General features: G+C 39.5%; 1 protein-coding gene across 1 annotated transcript in view; it reads left to right on the top strand.

Moving 5' to 3' along the window:
* The first annotated feature begins 5,169 nt into the window (after window positions 1–5,169).
* The window catches only part of elfn2b (extracellular leucine-rich repeat and fibronectin type III domain containing 2b), an 85,989-nt gene continuing 73,208 nt past the window's right edge, over window positions 5,170–17,950 (top strand). Inside the window, exon 1 of the mRNA XM_086288943.1 lies at window positions 5,170–5,421. The gene's annotated coding sequence lies outside the window, so the exon portion shown is untranslated. The remainder of the gene's footprint in view (window positions 5,422–17,950) is intronic.

The following is a 17,950-nucleotide window of genomic DNA, read 5'->3' on the forward strand; positions in this document are numbered from 1 at the left end:
GCTTTTTGTACCATCGGTGCCCTTTTATCATTTGTTTCTTGTATACCCTCCCTCTACAGTGTATTTAATCTCACTTTTCCCTTCCCTCTGCAAGTTCATCTTTGCACAGCTGCAACAGTCTCGGCCTTGTGTTTCTTTGTGTCGTTAATAAAGGGTTTGCTTGTCTTTTTGATTCGTCTATCCCCTGTTCAGTTCTGGCCCGACTCGTCGGACCAATCACCTGGATAAAGACTCTTGCCAAATAAAGATTGTAATCCTGATCTGGTCCCTGAGCTGTAGGTTTAAATTCACTTGGTGTTGACACACTTACAGTCATGTGAGAAAATTCGGACACCCCATAAAATAATCGGCTCTGTATTAATAAATGTTCAAATATCAATATCTAATCATGTTTTCATGTATTACTGGAAAAGAAAGTGACTTAATTGCAATTAAACAAAAAAAAAAATACACATAAAAAAAAAGATATGAACAAAAATGTGTATTTTAATGGAGGAAAAAGTTAGGACACCCTACCCCTTAATAACTAGTGTTGCCCCCTTTGGCTTATATAACTTCAGTGAGACACCTTTTGTAACCTTTTACTAGTCTCTGACATCGACAGCAAGTTTGGGCCACTCCTCAATGCATAATTCTTACAGCTGTGAGATGTTTGAGGGTTTTCTTGCATGTACAGTCTGTCAAGTCACCCAACAGCATCTCAGTGGGATTAAGATCAGGGCTTTCACTTGGCCTTAATGTCTGGCCTTAATGTTTCTCTCAGAGAGCAAATATTTTCTCCTTGCACACCTCAAACTTGTGTAGTCTCTGATAGTAGAGTCATGCACTTTAACATCGACACTAGCCAGAGCCTGCTGTAGTTCCTGTGATGACATTTTAGGATTTTTGATGACTTCTTTGAGCAATTTGTGGTCTGCTCTAGGGGTGAATATGCTTGGACAGCCAGACCTGGGCGTGGTGGCAGTTGTTTTGAATGTCCACCAGTTGTAAACAATTTTCGAGATGGTGGAATGGCTGATGTCAAATTCCTTTGAGATCTTTTTGAATCTCTTACCAGACTCATAAGCAGCCACAATCTTCTTTCTGAGGGCACCAGACAGCTCTTTAGATCTCACCATGGCGCTCACTTCAACACTTCAACAGTCAGGAGCACACCAAACTAAATCTGAGGTTTAAATAGGGCAAGTCTCCTTTAAAATGCTGGGTAACAATGTACTGATCATGTGCACCTGACAAGATACAACTGTGTGTGATTTTAACCGTTTTAAGTGGGATGACATGTGGGGCTGTCCTAATTTATTCCTCACCCGAATTTGCATTCTTTTTAAATTATGTTTCACATAAAGTTTTAAAAAAGGTTTTTCTTATTTTTCAGTTGTTTAGTTATGTTATTTGGATCCCTCAGTATCATTGAAATTTATATTAAATATCCATGTGTCCAAATACATTTTAAAGTATACAGGCTTTCATAGGGTGTCCTAATTTTCTCACATCACTGTTGCTGGGTTTTTCTAAATGTGCTTTGAGACACTTTTAAAGGTCTCCACAAAGAAGGTGGTTAATCGTTTTACTGTCCAAAGAACTTTCAATATTTATTTATATAGTACAAAACCTCATGTGTCATGCCTCCTGCATACTCTGTTTGTAGAGCATGCACTGAATACCTGTAATTATATCTATCATTTCATAAATCTCGGAATAACCCTATTTATAGGCCTAGCTTTGAAATGCTGGCCTTTGTAAGTGAATGAATGACAAGGCTCCAGCAGACATCATTCAGCCCTTTTGTGGGCATTTACTGAAGCTCCTACAAAGAGTATCAAAGGAAAACTCCAACAATCCTCGTAAATAACCTTGGTTACTTCTGCTGACTTACTTGATTCTTTAAGTAGGTTTACCGAACATGTACAACACACTTTTTTAAAATTATTTTTTTTACAGATTGTATAGTTTGCTCGTATAGGTTAGAATCCACCAGGAATCTCTCCAGGTACTCTGGCTTCTTCCCAAAGCAATGCAGTTAGAGCTGTTATCCCTGGAACAGACTGGTGACCTGTTTAGGGTGTGCCCCACCACTCGCCCCTGGCAGCTCGAATTGGCCCAACTCTTGAGTTGTGTTGGGTTTTATGGCACTCCCTTTAATTTAAGAATAAGGACATAGGTGGAAAGGCCATATTACAATGTGATATACTGGCCTGATCTTCTATTTCTGTTCCATGATATGTATAGTGGGAACTACTGGCCAGTCAATCCTATGTTGCACATTAGCACGGATCTGTCATAACGACATAAAATGAAGGGCAGTCTAATGATCTTGATTGCCTATTGAGAAAACCTGATGTAATGTGTGAAAACACTATGATGTATGCACAATGAGTCACCTCATCAGCACAGAAACCTGGCATACGATTACATTCGCATCAGACCTGCCCTTAATGCCAATAAAATTATTCCATTCAGGAGGAGGTAAGTGCACGAGCCATTTATCACCCAGCAAGCACAATTACAGACAAAGCCATGGATAAATTGTAGTGTTAAACATTATCATATTGAAGGAAAAAAAACAGCAGATGCTGCAAATAACCATATGAAAGAGATGATCTTCTATTTAGCATAGCAGTAAAAATAAGAAAATATACTTAAACTGAAGCTAATGCTTGCTGACAATGTTTCAAAGTTAACCATGTTGATATATAAATGATTGCTGGGAACAAAAAACACATTCAGCTGTTGACTTTCCAAAATAAAAGCCTGCAAAAATCAAGGCAACACCAAACACACATAAATAAAGCAAGCAGAAAATGGATGCACCCATCTGGAAAGATTTCAACTGATTCATTATTGGAGTAGCCAGTGTCATAATCCCAGAACCTTATTAGTGATATAATAACATCCCCATTTCTTTCCAACATAGTGATCACAAGAAGTATCAGGAATTAAAGGTCCTGACAGTAATTTGGTAATAAAAGAGGAGTCATTAATTGTTTGGCTGCTAGGAAAACGTTTGCATGCATCAAAGTGAGAGTGAATATAGGAAAGAAGTATTTATGACTAGACAGCTGGTTGAGGTTAGTTATGAATGCGAGCATGCAGGCCAGCAATTTTGGGTCCCATGAGAGCAAAAGCTCTAGCCTGAAGCTCGACATTTTCTAGTCTGACAAAATTATGCTTTTGAGAGATGACCTATCTTTTTAGCTTCATGTGAACTTTTAAATGGCTAACCAGTCTGTTCAAATATGTCTGATAGACAAACTCCTGTAGATTTTTTTTTTCATGATTACATGACGTTACTCCATAAACCGGTGACGTAAATACTTTTTAACTTAAGCAAATAACTTCATTTCGATAACTTTGTCATCAATATTGGTCAAATTTATCCTCAGTCATGGTTTTCCATCAGTTTAATTATAGTCTACGGCTCACCCAGTTTGCTCGAGGATCTTTATTGGATATGTGTAGATACAGATAAAAAAAAAAAACCTTAATAACCTAAGAAGGTAGGTCAACAAACACTTTTTGACTCCTGTTCTAAATTCTTGGCTAATAGTAGACCAGAACTGAACAAATGCAGGCGACAGAAGAATATTAGAGAATTTCCTTAGATACTTGTGTGGAAAAAAGGGATAAGTAAGAGAGGTCAAACACACTACAACTTAAGAAAACACCAGCAAACAGAAAAATGCTGCAAAAGCACACAGAATACACTGGAAACTGAATAAAACACAGTAGAAGTAGAAAAAATGTCACAAAAGCCTCTTAAGTTGCTCCCTGATGGGGCCGCGCCCTCGCTGACCCTGGTTCTGCTTTAGGTTTCTTCCTGTTAAAAGGGAGTTTTTCTATTCCATTGTCGTCCAAGTGCTTGCTCATAGTGATATGATAGTTGGGGTTTTGTCGTTTTCTTTCTTTACCTTCTTTACCTTGCGATGTAAAGGAAACTGTTGTTGTGATTTGGTTTTATATAAATAAAACTGAATTGAATTGAATTGAATTTCACCAGGGTCACCATATATCTGATTTATGTGTGTGGGTATTGGAAAACAAAACAAGAACAAAACAAAAACCTTTTGCATGATGATTTTTGATGCAAGAAATCCCCATTATTTTTGGAACAGGTCCATTTTAGCGTAGACAGTACAACACAGCCTATTGTGCATGCAAGCATAAACATTTAAAGAGGTCACCACATATGAAGGCAGATGCAGCGAAATTAAATTTGTTGTGCATCATGCTACGACAAACCATTGCGTTGGCTCAACAGTGGACCTACTGATATGAATAAAAATGAATAAGTCTCAATGCCACAGCACTCTCTTGAGCTAATAGTCCTCTGCTGGCAGAGAAAAAAAGACAGAGATTGAGAGTGTGTGAGTTAATAAGCTGAGGTAAACATGTGTGTTTGCATGTGTATGGGCGTGCTGCCTTCTGTGATGGAAAAAATGAAGTGTGAAATGAGGAGGGGAAGAGTGTTAATTGAGTATGATTACACCTTCAACATATTTCTTGCCGTGAAAAAAACAGAATCATCCTCCCCACTGTCCACACAGGCAGAACATCCTCAGGGGTTTCTCATACCTCTAGATTTTTCCTGCAATAGCCTGATTCACAAACTGCTGGGAAAATTCATCGCTCCCATCCTACTCCATCTTAGAGCTTCAAATGTGTTTGCGGTTAAAATGAGAGGGAAGAGAAGGAAGAGGAGGAGGAGGAACTGTCAAAAACGTAGGCTCTCATTTGAACACAACAATGCATTTTTTATTGTCCCCTCACCATAACCTAGAAAAAAAATGCTGCAAATTATTGAATTGTGCTTGGGGTCAGATGCTGCTTTTAGCATTATTGTGTTTTTGGAAGGAGTAAATAATTAACATATTTCAAGAAACTGTACTTATTAAAAGGTCTTTCATTGGTTTCTTTTTCCTTTCTTTCTTTCTTTCTTTTTTTTTTGCATCTGTTCAATCAAGTTTTACGAGGGCAGTCAGATTGCTTGTGCGCCTATTCACGTCTTGAATGTGAGGTGGAAGGAATCACTGATGCAGTGACTGCATGTCTGTGTCAGCCTCCTGTGTGTGCATGCAGAGTTATGGCAATCAACGCTGGATAATCCTAGGTGTGATGACTTGAAGATTTTATGAATATTAAACACCAAACACCAGCAATTAAAAGAGGTTAAGTGGTGACCCAATCCGCAGGTAGGTTATACTGTAGTGAAAATGAAGCCAGTTGTAGATGCCCACTGCAGTTGGACTATATTAGTCTACGCAGAGGTCTAGGCTATGCATCCTCCCTCCCTCTCTATCTCTCCCCCTCTCTCTCTCTCTCACTTATCCACTCCCGCCGTGGTGGTGAGCCTGCGACGTTGGATGGAAAAAAAGCTCCCTTTTTGTTCCCTCGACGCACGATTTGGAGGAAAAATGAGTGAAGGTACTGTACAAAAATTGCCCCTTTTCATCTTTTATATTTTTTAATTATTTATTTATTTTAACCCAACCTGGTATGATAAAATATATGCACGCGACGGCAACGGGAGGACGCACCTGCACCACAGACTCCCAACGCTTTGCTAGGTTGAGTCCTCTTGGTGCAACAGAAGCCCCATATGGCAGATTTCATGAGGTCATGGAAGCACGCTTTTCCCTGTTTGTGGTTTGAATTATCCGCGATGAGGAGCAAAGTTAGGTTTTAGAAATATGTACGTGCAATCGGGAGAATTTTATTGCTGGGTATTAGCGCGCATTTTCTTCGGGTTTTTTTTCTTTTCTTTTTGGTACAGTTGTCGTTCATAAGGTGGTATTCCTGCGCGACTGGCTTTAGAAGTGATTAAAATCTGTGGCGGTAGATTTAGAGTGTCACATGAAGCTTGGCTGGTATTTATGCTGGATTCTGCGGAGATAGGATGGCCGGGCAGAGTACGCGCCATGGACAGATGTGCGCGAGGGGATTTAGTGTCGAGGGAGGGAATCGCTCAGGGCATAAAACTGACTGTGCGTGCGCGCGCGCGTGTGCTCTAGCTTGTGGGTTTTTCTTTTTTTCTTTTTTTTTCTTTTTGGAGGGTGAATGGATGGACCAGCTACTCTGTTGCGCTACAGACACCTCTCTGTTCTTCTACCTGCAGTCAGGGCTTTGGCTTAAGCTGCCTTTAGTTTCACTGTGCTCGCGCGTGTGTGAGTTAGCGATTGAGGGAGAGACACAGAGAGAGAGATAGTCTGCCGGCAGCAGCAACAGTGTCCGACTACTGACCGATGGACCGCACAGATTCTTTCGCCCACACATTTTTAGGCTGCTAGGCACGAGATAACAGTTAGCAAATGTGAACAACACTTATCTTTTTTGTTGTAATCACTAACTTGATTATATTAATTGTAGGGCTGCAACTAAAGATTTTTTGGGTAGTCGACTAACAAACAATTTTTCGCTCATTAGTCGATTAGTCAGGGATTATTTCAATAACTCTAATTATCTCCGTGTCCTGTGGAGAAACGTCCTGTTCTAGGCTCCAGTACCTCACCTGCTCAAGTCTGCCCACCTGCGAATATCACCCTTTTGTCTCATCCCACAGCAAATTAAAATAATGACCCAGGAAACATATGAATTAGGTATTAGGCAATACACATTATAGCGCTAGTAGTATTTAAACAAATAATAATGTGCAAATAGGAACTGGAAAAAGACTTCTGTCCGTACGTTCAAAACAAGCTTCCAATTAAATCAAAATATTTTTAGTTTCCAGTCCAAATTAACAAAGTTTCCGAAGTTTTCAGATGATTCAGTTCATGAATTCACGATTGCAGTGGACGTGCTCTGGAGTGACGCTTGCTGATAACCATGCTAAAGATGCTCTCTGTTGTGACTTCAGCCATCTGAGAGGTGCTCAAGCCTTTTTACAGGACAAACACATCTATACAATAAAATCCTGCGTCGATGAAATTTTATAGTCGACGTCATCGATTATGTCGACATATCGTTGCAGCCCTAATTAATTGACAGTGTCTGGAGACACTGATGCAGTAGTGGGTGTCCAAGCTGTTGTGCGTGTGTGTGCGTGTGTACGCGTGCATGTGTGTCTTTGAAAATGATCTGCATACATCATGTAAATAGACAGTATAACAAAGGAAGGACTTGTGTTCACTTAGATAATGAAAGAGGGAATGCATATAATCAACAAATGAGGATGCTTCCTGAAATGGTGCCATTGGTTTCTCCTTATAGTGGCAGGCTTGGACAGGTGACAAATTAAAAGAGAAAACATAAACGGTTGACCCGGCAGTGAGGAGACCCCCGTTGGCTCTGTTATGCCTGTGGGGTTATTTTGCTGATGGTTTTGGTCCACTTAGATGAATGCATTGGACCAAATTTGTGGAGGCTTGCTCTGACATCCTGTTTTTCTACATCCTGACTAGAATGGTCTCTTCCAGGATTATAGGGCCTCCATCCATAGGGCACAGTGGTTCACTAAATGGTATGATGACTATGAAAATACTATGACTCATTAACTGCTGCTTTCGCTACACCTAAATCATAATTACTTGCACATAATTAACAAATAGCCTAACGATGATGCTCGACACCATCACCAAAACACAAAGCTGGGGAATACATTATTATATTTTATTATATATGTATTACATATGAGAGGTGGGAATCATCAGATATCCCAAGATACGATTATTACCACGATACTTCACTCATGATTTTTTATTTTACATTTTGTGACAATTGCAATAACATATATTGTGAATTATCACCTTTTTCAACTGCAAATTATCCTTAAAGTTTAACTCTGACATTATCTGTTTTATCCAAAGTTATCTCACTTCATCAATTATTGCCCTAATACCGAAGTCAGTAGTCATCAGTATGCCATTATATGGGGTGAAGTTCACAAATATATGCAATATATTTCTGATAATACAGCAGTTAACTGATGAATCAGTGAACATTGCGTGTTTCTGTCTACATGGACAGAAAATCACATTTAACTATTACATCTGTACTCAGCAACCTTGCCCTGTTCCATATGAATATATCCAGAATACAACCAGCTAGTAGTCAGCTAAGTCAAGTCCCCACAAGTTATGCTTATTCATAAAGACTCAGACTGATATCAATATGTTGGCAATCTGTCTGCATTTATAAATTAGATAGAACTTGCAAACCTTCTGCAGCCTCTCTATTGGTGACTGTCCAAGTCAGACTGCGACTGTTTGCAGAAAGGTTGCTTCCTATCAAGTGAGATAAGGCCTCTTGTTTCTACTATTCCCAGAGAATTTTAACTTTTTAACAAAACACACATATTTAGTGTCTCTTCATCAATACAATATTGTCTCACAAAATATCGCAATACAATACTGAATCTTTTTTCTCTCCCAACCCTATTATTTATCAGAATCAGGATCCAGAATCCTGCTATAATTTTGTTATTGTGATTATTTTCCTTTCATTTGTCACGTGTCAATTTCCTAAGCAGGGGGTTCCTTCGTATGCCATATAGTAAATTAGCTTTCACTAAAGTGAAAGCCTTTACTGGCCTTTTTTACCTTGGCTCATTCAATCACTGTCGTCACCTACTTGCATAAATAAAAAATACATAAGAGCTACATGTCAAACTATAGAGAGCCCCATATCTTCCCTTAATAGTATCAGTTTGCCTTCCACACATTTCTTAATTTTCTCTCTACCTGCTGCATTCATTTGTCCCATGATTCCTTTTGTTGCCCCTGGAGGAATGATGAGCAGTCTCCAATCAATTGCAATCACAGATCAGTGGTGCACCAAGGAAGAAGGGGGAGAGAAAATCAGTAGGGGAGGTGTGCCTGGGAGACCTAAATAATGACCACCTACCAACCAAAAGCCTTTGGCTTGCTGCAATATAATCTTCACTTCATCAGGATGCTATTGAACTGTGTTACTCATAAAAAATCTGTGCTGCTGACTGTTAGGTTAGATCTCAAGAGCTGACAAATATAATACTAGCAAAAACTTTGATTTCAGTTTTTATGAATGAAAACACTATAAATTGACACTGTAGAGTTCACTGTGCATAAAACGGAGGAAAGAAAGATAGGTGAGTGGAGGACTGGACTGGTGCCAGATGGGTGGGAGCTTCAGTAGTTATTGAAAAGTTAATGACTTGAGCCATTAGTGCAATTTTATGGTCTTAACCTCAGAGCACTTAGAGACCAAGATAGTTAGAGCTCAGCTAGCCTAATTTAGGCATCTTGTCCTAGGATCCAGGTCAAACGATGGTGGTTTGGTGAAGGAGTCTAGATGTAAAACACAATATTTGCTATCAGAGAGAAAGGACATTCTTTTTTCTCTTTCTATTCCATATGGCCAGTATAATAGCACAAACTAATGTGGAGATTAAATGCATAAAAAATGTTGTACATATCTGACGACATGTATAGTGTGCACTTCTGATTACTGATGGGATATAAACCCAGATGGCTGGGAGCGTGACTGACTGCTTAGCTGCCTTGCTACTAAATCACTACTGCTACATCTCACAGCCGACTTGTTGAGATGTTGCCATTTTGCAACTCTAGACTCCAAGCTGTAGATACAAATTCAGCCTTATTGATAACAGTATACAAGAAATGTAGGATTTAAAACACAGGACTGAAACCTCCTATGACAAGGAGACATATGGGACCGAGACTAATGGGCTTAAAAGTCAGTATTTTATATGATCACTAGTAGTTATCAGCCTTGTTTAAGGAAATTAGAAGCTCTTCTTTGGATACTGACTGTCTTTTGTTCAGTTCAGTGTGATCATGATCCCATTCTGCTTCAGTGATGTTGAGGTCCAGGTTCTGGGGAGGCCAGTCCATGACTGATAGTTTTCCATTGTGTATTTCCCAGGTACACTTTTACTCCATTGGCAGTGTTTTTGGGATCGTTGTCATGCTGAAAAATGAAGTTGTTGCCAATTTGTACTGCATGGCGGATCAGCACCTGATGATACTTTTCTGTGGTTCATACTTCCACTGACTTTCACGAGGATCCCCAACAGTGCTGGCTCAAATGCACCAAACCATGACTCCACCATGTCTTTCAGATGGCTGTAGATAGTCACTTTGGTACCGTTCTCCTGCCCTCTTCTATACATACTGCTGATGATTTGAGTTAGAAAATAAATTAATTTGGATCCATTACTCCATCAGACCTGTTGCCCCTGATTTTCAGTCAGGTTCTTGTGTAGTTTAGCGTATCTCAGCCTTCTTTCCCTGCTTCCCTTCCTTAATAATGACTTGTTGACAGCCACTATTCCCCTGAGTTTTTGATGACACTTCAGTGAACAGTGCATGAATCAACTGAAGGGCCAGATGCACCATCTTTGGTCGTGTGTGAGGTCTTTGCAGGATTTGTTTTTATTTCTTAAAGAGATGGCTTGTCAGATACTGTTCATCTGCTGTAGATACATTTTTAGGTTTGCCTCTTTTTCTTTTATCTTTCATTTGTCCAGTTTCTTCAGTTTTTTCCCAAAGGCATTCTGAAAAATGCAAAGTTTTTGGATAATACCTCTTTGGGGATCCCCTTGGTTGGTGAAGTAATATTATTTTATCCCTGTCAAACCTTGGTATCATTGGCATTTTTATGGATTCAGCTAGTTAGTAATAAGTGCCTTAAAGATACAATTTAAAATGCATTTAAATGTTTTCTGGCATGTGTAGACACAGCAGTAATTAATCTTTTGAGTTAGGTACCTTTTCTAATCATAGGTCAGTGTTAAGTAACTTGCAGGGGACCAAACTTTGAAAGACCTTCAGAAAGCCTGGTTAACTGAAGACCATCTAAAAATTACAACAAAAGTCTGGCCTCTTGGAAGCAAAAAAGAAATGAAAAGGTGAGCTGGATCAAGACTTTTGCACAGTACTGTATATTTACAACGGGGTCTTCAACTAGCTTTTTAACTGATAAACTATTATAATAATATAAAAATGATTTTTTTTCCTTTCCTATTCATACCTTCTCTATCTGAAGATAGAGACTATGAAAAATCTGCCACACTGTAAAATTGTAGACTTCTGTAAACCTTTACAGTAAATAAAGATGTAAATGTCAGTATCGTGCCTTCCTAAATGCAGGGTTGATTTACTAAGTTGCAGTCCATTATGGGCCAGTTCATTTTGAGCACTGTGCTCATAATGGACTTACCTAAAGTTTATATTCCTGGAAAGCAGGTTTCTCAGCTCACTGGCCCACAATTGTTACTCCCCACCAGATTTACCTCTCGTAGTGTCCCTTTTTCCCAGCCACGCCCCTCCAAATCAATGTCTGGATCCACCAGAAAAGATTATGCAAAGATCCTGAGAGGGATAACCCCAGGGAAACATCCACACTTGCTTACTCCTCCACATCAAAATTCTTGGCCACAGCACACTGTGCTCCCTTTTCAGCCTACCAGCTGTTGCGGTGCTGTGTGCAATCAATACAACAGTCATGTTTCACAACAACTGTCACTCCTTCACTGCCCAGAACCTGTGGGAGGTCCCCTTGGGCAAGAAACTGAGACACATAGTAGACAGTGAATCTGTGACGGGGTTTCAGAAATGTAACATCCAGTGACAGATTTGAGAGATTTAGAGTCAGTTTCATTAGCTGTACTTCAACTAGGCGGGAATGTGTTGATAGGGGGGAAATCTGTGTTTCCCTGTGTCGGAGGATGAGACGTGAAAGGAATACAGAGGGTTTACACAGAACGGTGCCAGGGAGTGGGAGAAATGATGGAAAGCAATGCATGTAACAGGTAGAGATGGGAAATAAGAATGTTACAGTATGAGGAGTAAGGGCAAGAAGAACGGGAAAAAACAGGGAGGAATGAGAAGCTGGTGAACCAGCTCTTCAACACCACCTAACCCGCTGAATGACAGGAACTCTCACAGGAGGGTTCAAGCACATCTCATACCTGTCAAGCTAACCATAAATTCAGGAAAGAGTTGATGGAAAATCTGCAGAAATCCTTGTCACCAAGTATTTTCAACCCAGTGCTGAGCGTAAAGTCCCACGCTGCCGAGTGGCACAGACCCGTTATGTGCTACCTGAACTCAGCTACAGTGTGACTTTAAAAACAATGCTGAAGTCATTTTAGCTGAATCAGCTAGAGGCATAGGCGTTCTTTTCTCATTACTTTCATAGCCACATGCAGATCCGCTGAAAGCCAGCGGGCTTTAAACAGTGTGGGAATTGACAAGCACTTTTAAGTAAGGACTCAGCTCCACATCTGCTCAGTAAACTCACATGAGCCTTTATTTCAGGGCCAGTCTGATTTCGGTTCTCGCATTAATAGATTTGCAACTCTGAGCTTTATGACTGTAATTGGAGTGACAAAGTGGTGCAATATGACCTGACACTGACAAAATGATTCTGACGGAGAATGGCTGTCGCACACAAAGAGGAGGATGCACTGATGCGTGTCTGTCTGATGGTAGGTGTTGGTGACAAACTCAAGCAACACGTGCGCGAGTGTTTTGATGTGTGTATGGACGGTCACGCCTCGCTTCAGAATAGAACATCACAAATTGGCTACACTGTGAGAAAAATTTTCAGCATTGCAATGGTAATGCATTTAAAGGGGCAAAGTTCAAGCAATCAGCAGAGCTGCACTGCTGCACACGCGATAAACCTTCTTCTTGACATCGTGCTTCGAAACTATTCAAGCTGCAAATTTTGCCGTCTCTCCCTGCACTCTGCCAGTGCACATTTCCCCTGCTCAGCTTCAACTACCACGTCACCCACCTGCAGACCTGCAGACTGACTGGAGGTATTTTTACCCATCATTCCCCAATACCTCTACGCAAGTGTTTTCTGCCAGGAGTGATGAGGTCAGAACTCTATTCTCTGCCTTACGTAAGTACTCCAAATGTGAGTTGTCTGACTGAAATGGTCAGAGAGAGGGAAAAAAAAACATATCATCATATAAGAGTCAAGGTTCCAGATCTGTGTATTTACTGTAAGGTGGTGATCTGGACCAATAAGTCCACAGTGTTTCAAAAGTGAATGGAAATTAGTTCAACTAGTTTAAACTTTATGAAGTGTTTGGAGGCTTTCTAAATTTAATAATCTCCAGAGGATGAAGGCGTTTTGACATGACTCATCCAATATGCAGCTGTTACTGATGTGAATCATAAGAGCAATATTTTTAGAGTCTTAGAAAATGGACTTACTCATATGTTAAGCGCACACAATATGAAACTGTTTACCTTGTAAGTGTCAATCAAAATCAGTGTCAGAGAAAAAAAGTATATTGGAGCTATTTTAAATGCTGTGATTGGTGATTCTTTTTAAATTTTCCACCATATCTGCACAGACCTCAACAGAAGGTTGATGAAGCTTTTGCATGTCTGGATGGACGCTTATTATGATCCATGAATGTTATGCATGTGCTCTTTTTTTCATGGCATGAAGATGTACTGTATCTGCTTAGTGTTTAGTGTTTGTGTGTACTGTATGTGTGTTAAGTAAGGACGCCATCTGCCATCATCTTTGGTTTGTGCCAACCCCCCCCCCCCCCCCCTTTTTAACTCACACCCATGCTCATATATACAAAATCCCTCGGCGTTTGAGTTTCATGAAGGAGCGGGAAAAAAAACTCGCTTGCCTGCTGTGGAAGTGTGTGTGTGTGTGTGAGAAGGGGAGGCAGAAAGTAGAGTGGGAGGGATGTGTAGAGCAGTGCAATTGTTCAAGGGTGATGAATAAAAGCACAGAGATTAATCGCAAGAGAAACTTGTGGTATTTCTGCTTGATATTTAACCTCTGGTATGCTACTTTGACTTTGAATGGATGCTTAGCATATTTTCTTGTAGATTACACACACAAACACGTACACACAAATAATGAAATACAGTTACATGCACATACTTGCACACACATAGCAAGTGGATTTTGGAATAATGCCTTGTTTTTCTGAACTGCCCTAGATTCATTTGGCATCTGTGCTGCACACTCATCTCTCTCTCTCTCTCTCTGTTGTTATCACTCTGCTTTTCCTCTTACCCACAGACAGCGACACTTTCCATCGCCCCTTTTCTTGTAGCCTGCCTCTCTTGGATATCTTCCTCTTTCCCTGTCGTTATCCATCTTTCCCCCGTCTTCCCTCCTCTGTTAGTACTGACTGCTAAGATCTGGGTATAAATATTTTAGCTCTGTCACCCATTCTGCAACTGCAGTTTCACAGAGAGACTGTATCTCTAGTCAGCCTGCTTGTGTGTGTGTGTGCCTGTGTGCATGCCTAGGCACTGTTGATTTGGATGAGTATTTGGTGGCATGTTCTACTGAAGCATCTGTTTGCATTCTAATTAGTGTGATTTTTGCCTACAGAAGCTGACTGTTGCAATGTCTTGGTCACAGAGTTGGTCTAGAACCCAGTTTGTGAAATGTGTTATTTGTTTTCCTCTTACATACGCAAAAGTTAAGAGCATTCTGGTACTGAAAACAAAACGGCATCCAGAGAGCACTGAACACCTGAATACAGTGGCAATTGTTTCATCTGTTGAGCATTTTTGTTTTAAGCAATTTTCTAAAGAAAAGAGGCATTTATTGGGCTTTATGATTCACTGAAGCTGCATTTTGTTGTGGGAAAAAGGTGAAGACAGACGCTGGAGGCCTCATGGCTGATTTAATGGAAAAAGCCAAGCACTGACAAATCAGTAAGTTTGCAATGCTTTTATAAAGTTTGAAAACATGTTTAGGTCTTCTATATTTTGTCATGATTTAGACTTGATTCTTTTTGCCCTTCAGTCTAAAGACATTAAAAAAGCAAAAAGCAGTTTTTTTTAAATACAGATATGCTATAAATGTGTATGCCTTGCTGCTTCTACAAACTAATTGGAGTACACCTGTTCCTAACTGAATTCACTGAACCTTATCTGCATAAGATCTCAGTTTCATGGGCCTTGCGATCAGTAGGAGACCCTGCTGGGGAAACATATTTTTTTGCATTAAAGATGCTGTTCTATATGCAAACATTAGAAAGGTACTTCCCGAGCAGTAGTGAAAATGTGGTCGGTGCAATGGAGACTTTCACTTTCAAAGTGAAAGCTGCATTTTTGAAACTTATTTGGTTGCAGGGTCAGGCATTCAAAGTAAAGGATGAAGATGAATTATCTCTGTTTCTGGTTTGCATTACTCTTACAACCCCTCATCTAAAAGTCTAGGGGGGACAACCCAACCAGAAATCTGGAACAAGATTATGGAACGAGCATAATATATGAAAAATTATATATAATATATATAATATATAAACTGTATAGCAAACTGTAGCAAAATGTGCAACAATATATATATATAAAATGTAGCAAGTAGACGTCAGGGTCTCTAAGACCAAGACAAGAATCATAAATCCCCACTCAGAAAAGAAAAGAAATACTTAGCTATATCTAAAAACTAAATTTCAGTTCAGCTTCCTGGATGGTCATGAAAAAAGAGGAAACCTATAAAAACACAGTGGCAGAGAACCCAATTCAAGGGCCTGAATATGAGGGCAGCAATAGAGTTCAAATCAATCCTATATGATTTAAATTTGGCTGATATCCCCTTTTAAAGTAGCATCCTTGTGTAATTATAAACTGTTCCCAGCAATTCTGCTGTGCTTTGGATTGCTGCTGTTCTTTCAGATTTCCATTTGTGACATGCACTGGATTTCCTCCACTATGTCAAAATGACAACCGTTCAAAATGAAATTTGTTTTGGGGATGAGGAAGAAATTTAAATCAACACGATCTGGCAAATAGGCAATGTTTTGAGGAACTACTATGTTGATGGATTTAAAAACAGTCTGTTAGCAGACACAATGTGGCACATGCCTTAGTTCAGGATGTTTTTGACAAATGTTCTCTAGTTCAGATGGCACAAAAGTTGCAGTAAAGCTCAGCACTGGCAGTCTGTGGAAAAACTTGAGAATGCATTTGGTCTTGCGCCTCACTTAATGCGCTTCCACTGGGCTTAGACAGAAGGGTGAATTCAGGTTTGATTATGCAGCTCCAAATCACAACAACAGTCACCTCAAAGTCCTTTCTACTGTAAGGTAAATAAGCTACAGTATTCTGGAGAAACACCCAATAATCAAAAGACCCCATATGAGCTAGCACTTTGCAACGGTGGGAAGGAGAAACTGGCTTTTAACAGGAGTAAAACTCCAGCAGAAGCGAATCCTTTCCTGGTAGTTGTTGTTAATGATAATCATTTCCATGAAGGCAGAGTCTGAGATTTTTCCTTTAAAAAAAAAAAACATTTACATGAAAAACTTGGCTTTTGCATTTTCATTGTGGGCACTATTTGTGGATTAGTGAGAAAAACAACAAATTAAATTGATTTTCGGATGAGTCGGAAGCTGTGGAAAACTTCCAAAGTGACTGTATTTTATGAAAAAAATACTGAAACACGAAAAGCTCTGTTTGGACGGATCACCCTTTGATGATTCTGGGAAGACCACTTCTAAATTGTTCCAGCGGATTAGAGATTAGATCATCCCCCACTAACCTGCAGCCTGCAAAAACCTGTAGGTACTTGTGGCTGCTTTTAGCTTTTAGCTTTTAGCTTACAGATTTCCAGACATGAAAAAAAAAAAACAACTGTATATCTTTGTGCCTTCATTCATAAAAAAGACTCATGTTCACATGCTTTCAGATTTACAGTTATGTTTTCTGGCTGAGAGTCTTCAGCTGTGGACTAATGCAGAAATAAGTAATCAATAGTCAAACACTACCTTTCCTTTAGTCAATAATAATATTGATTGCGGTACATCCTCAGTTAAAACAAGCCAGGGAAAGTTCCTTTGTTCTTCTTTTTCATTTTCCAGAGTCTAAAGCTGTTTTGTTTTGTTTTGCTGGTCTGTAGTCACAGAAACCCACACAGACGCACTGCAGGCCCTGAATACAAGCAGACATAGGCTGTAAAATGTGCACAAAGCTAAGCCAAATGCACATCACATAAACACAATGCATATGCATCCTCTTTGCTCTCCTAGGGTTTCAAATCATTTCACAAATGCTCACACTTAATCCAGGCTTAGGTGTGTGTGTGTGTGTGTGCGTGTGCGCGTGTGTGTGTGTGTGTGTGTTGTGTATGTGACACTGTACTGTGCCATGGTTTATATGCATGGCACAGTCATGTCGTTTATACAGTCTCATACTTTTCTAAACAGCTTACATAATAAAAGTTATGAAGTAGTAGGCAAACCTTCATGATTTGGATACCAAAGATCTGAAGCATAAATAGATTTTTTTCTTAAAATCTAAATGTTTTTGTTTTTATTCAGATAGAAATCCACTAGCTGCTGGAGCTGATGATGACAATGACTACATATCTGTTCCTGCAGTTTGTTATAGTTGCCTGAGAGAGTGAGTGAGTCAGTGTATATGTCTGAAAGCCTTGTCTTTTAGTATTATATTACATAATATATATCGCAACCACGCAAAATATCCATGATTGTAAAATGTCACAATTCACACTGATGCCAACCACCTTTCTTAAATTAAACTTAAGTCCAGTTTTCATCAATAAAGGATGTTTTCATGATACTTCATATGTATTTGAGTTAATAATTCTTACCTGCCTTACCTCATACTTTTCTATAATGCTGTGGACGCAGCTATTGGTAAAGTGGAAAACTATCAGTGATAACACTACAGTTACTTATCAAACAATTATGCCGTTATTTGTATCCCATACATTTTTCAGTTGTCTTTGTTTCTTCTATACTGCCATTAGCCATCAAATGCTGCTTTTCAACAACTGCCAAACATTAGTCTGCACATCAGCTATGACAGAAATGGCAAAACAAGCAAAATATGCTCAGGAGTAGACATATGCACATCACTTTGTCTGATTGTTGCATGAAAAACAAGAACGTGACCAGGAATAGCTATCCTCTGTTGCAAACAAAATATCAACTCAATACAAGCACTGGCCAAAGAAATATGATACATACAATTTCAGTTTGCACAGCAGAGCT

The sequence above is a fragment of the Aulonocara sp. 'chitande type north' Nkhata Bay genome, linkage group LG4 (assembly GCF_057382095.1).
Source record: "Aulonocara sp. 'chitande type north' Nkhata Bay isolate Kocher_YH1m ecotype deep benthic linkage group LG4, A_spYH_male_GT1.1, whole genome shotgun sequence".
NCBI classification, from domain to species: Eukaryota; Metazoa; Chordata; class Actinopteri; order Cichliformes; family Cichlidae; genus Aulonocara; species Aulonocara sp. 'chitande type north' Nkhata Bay.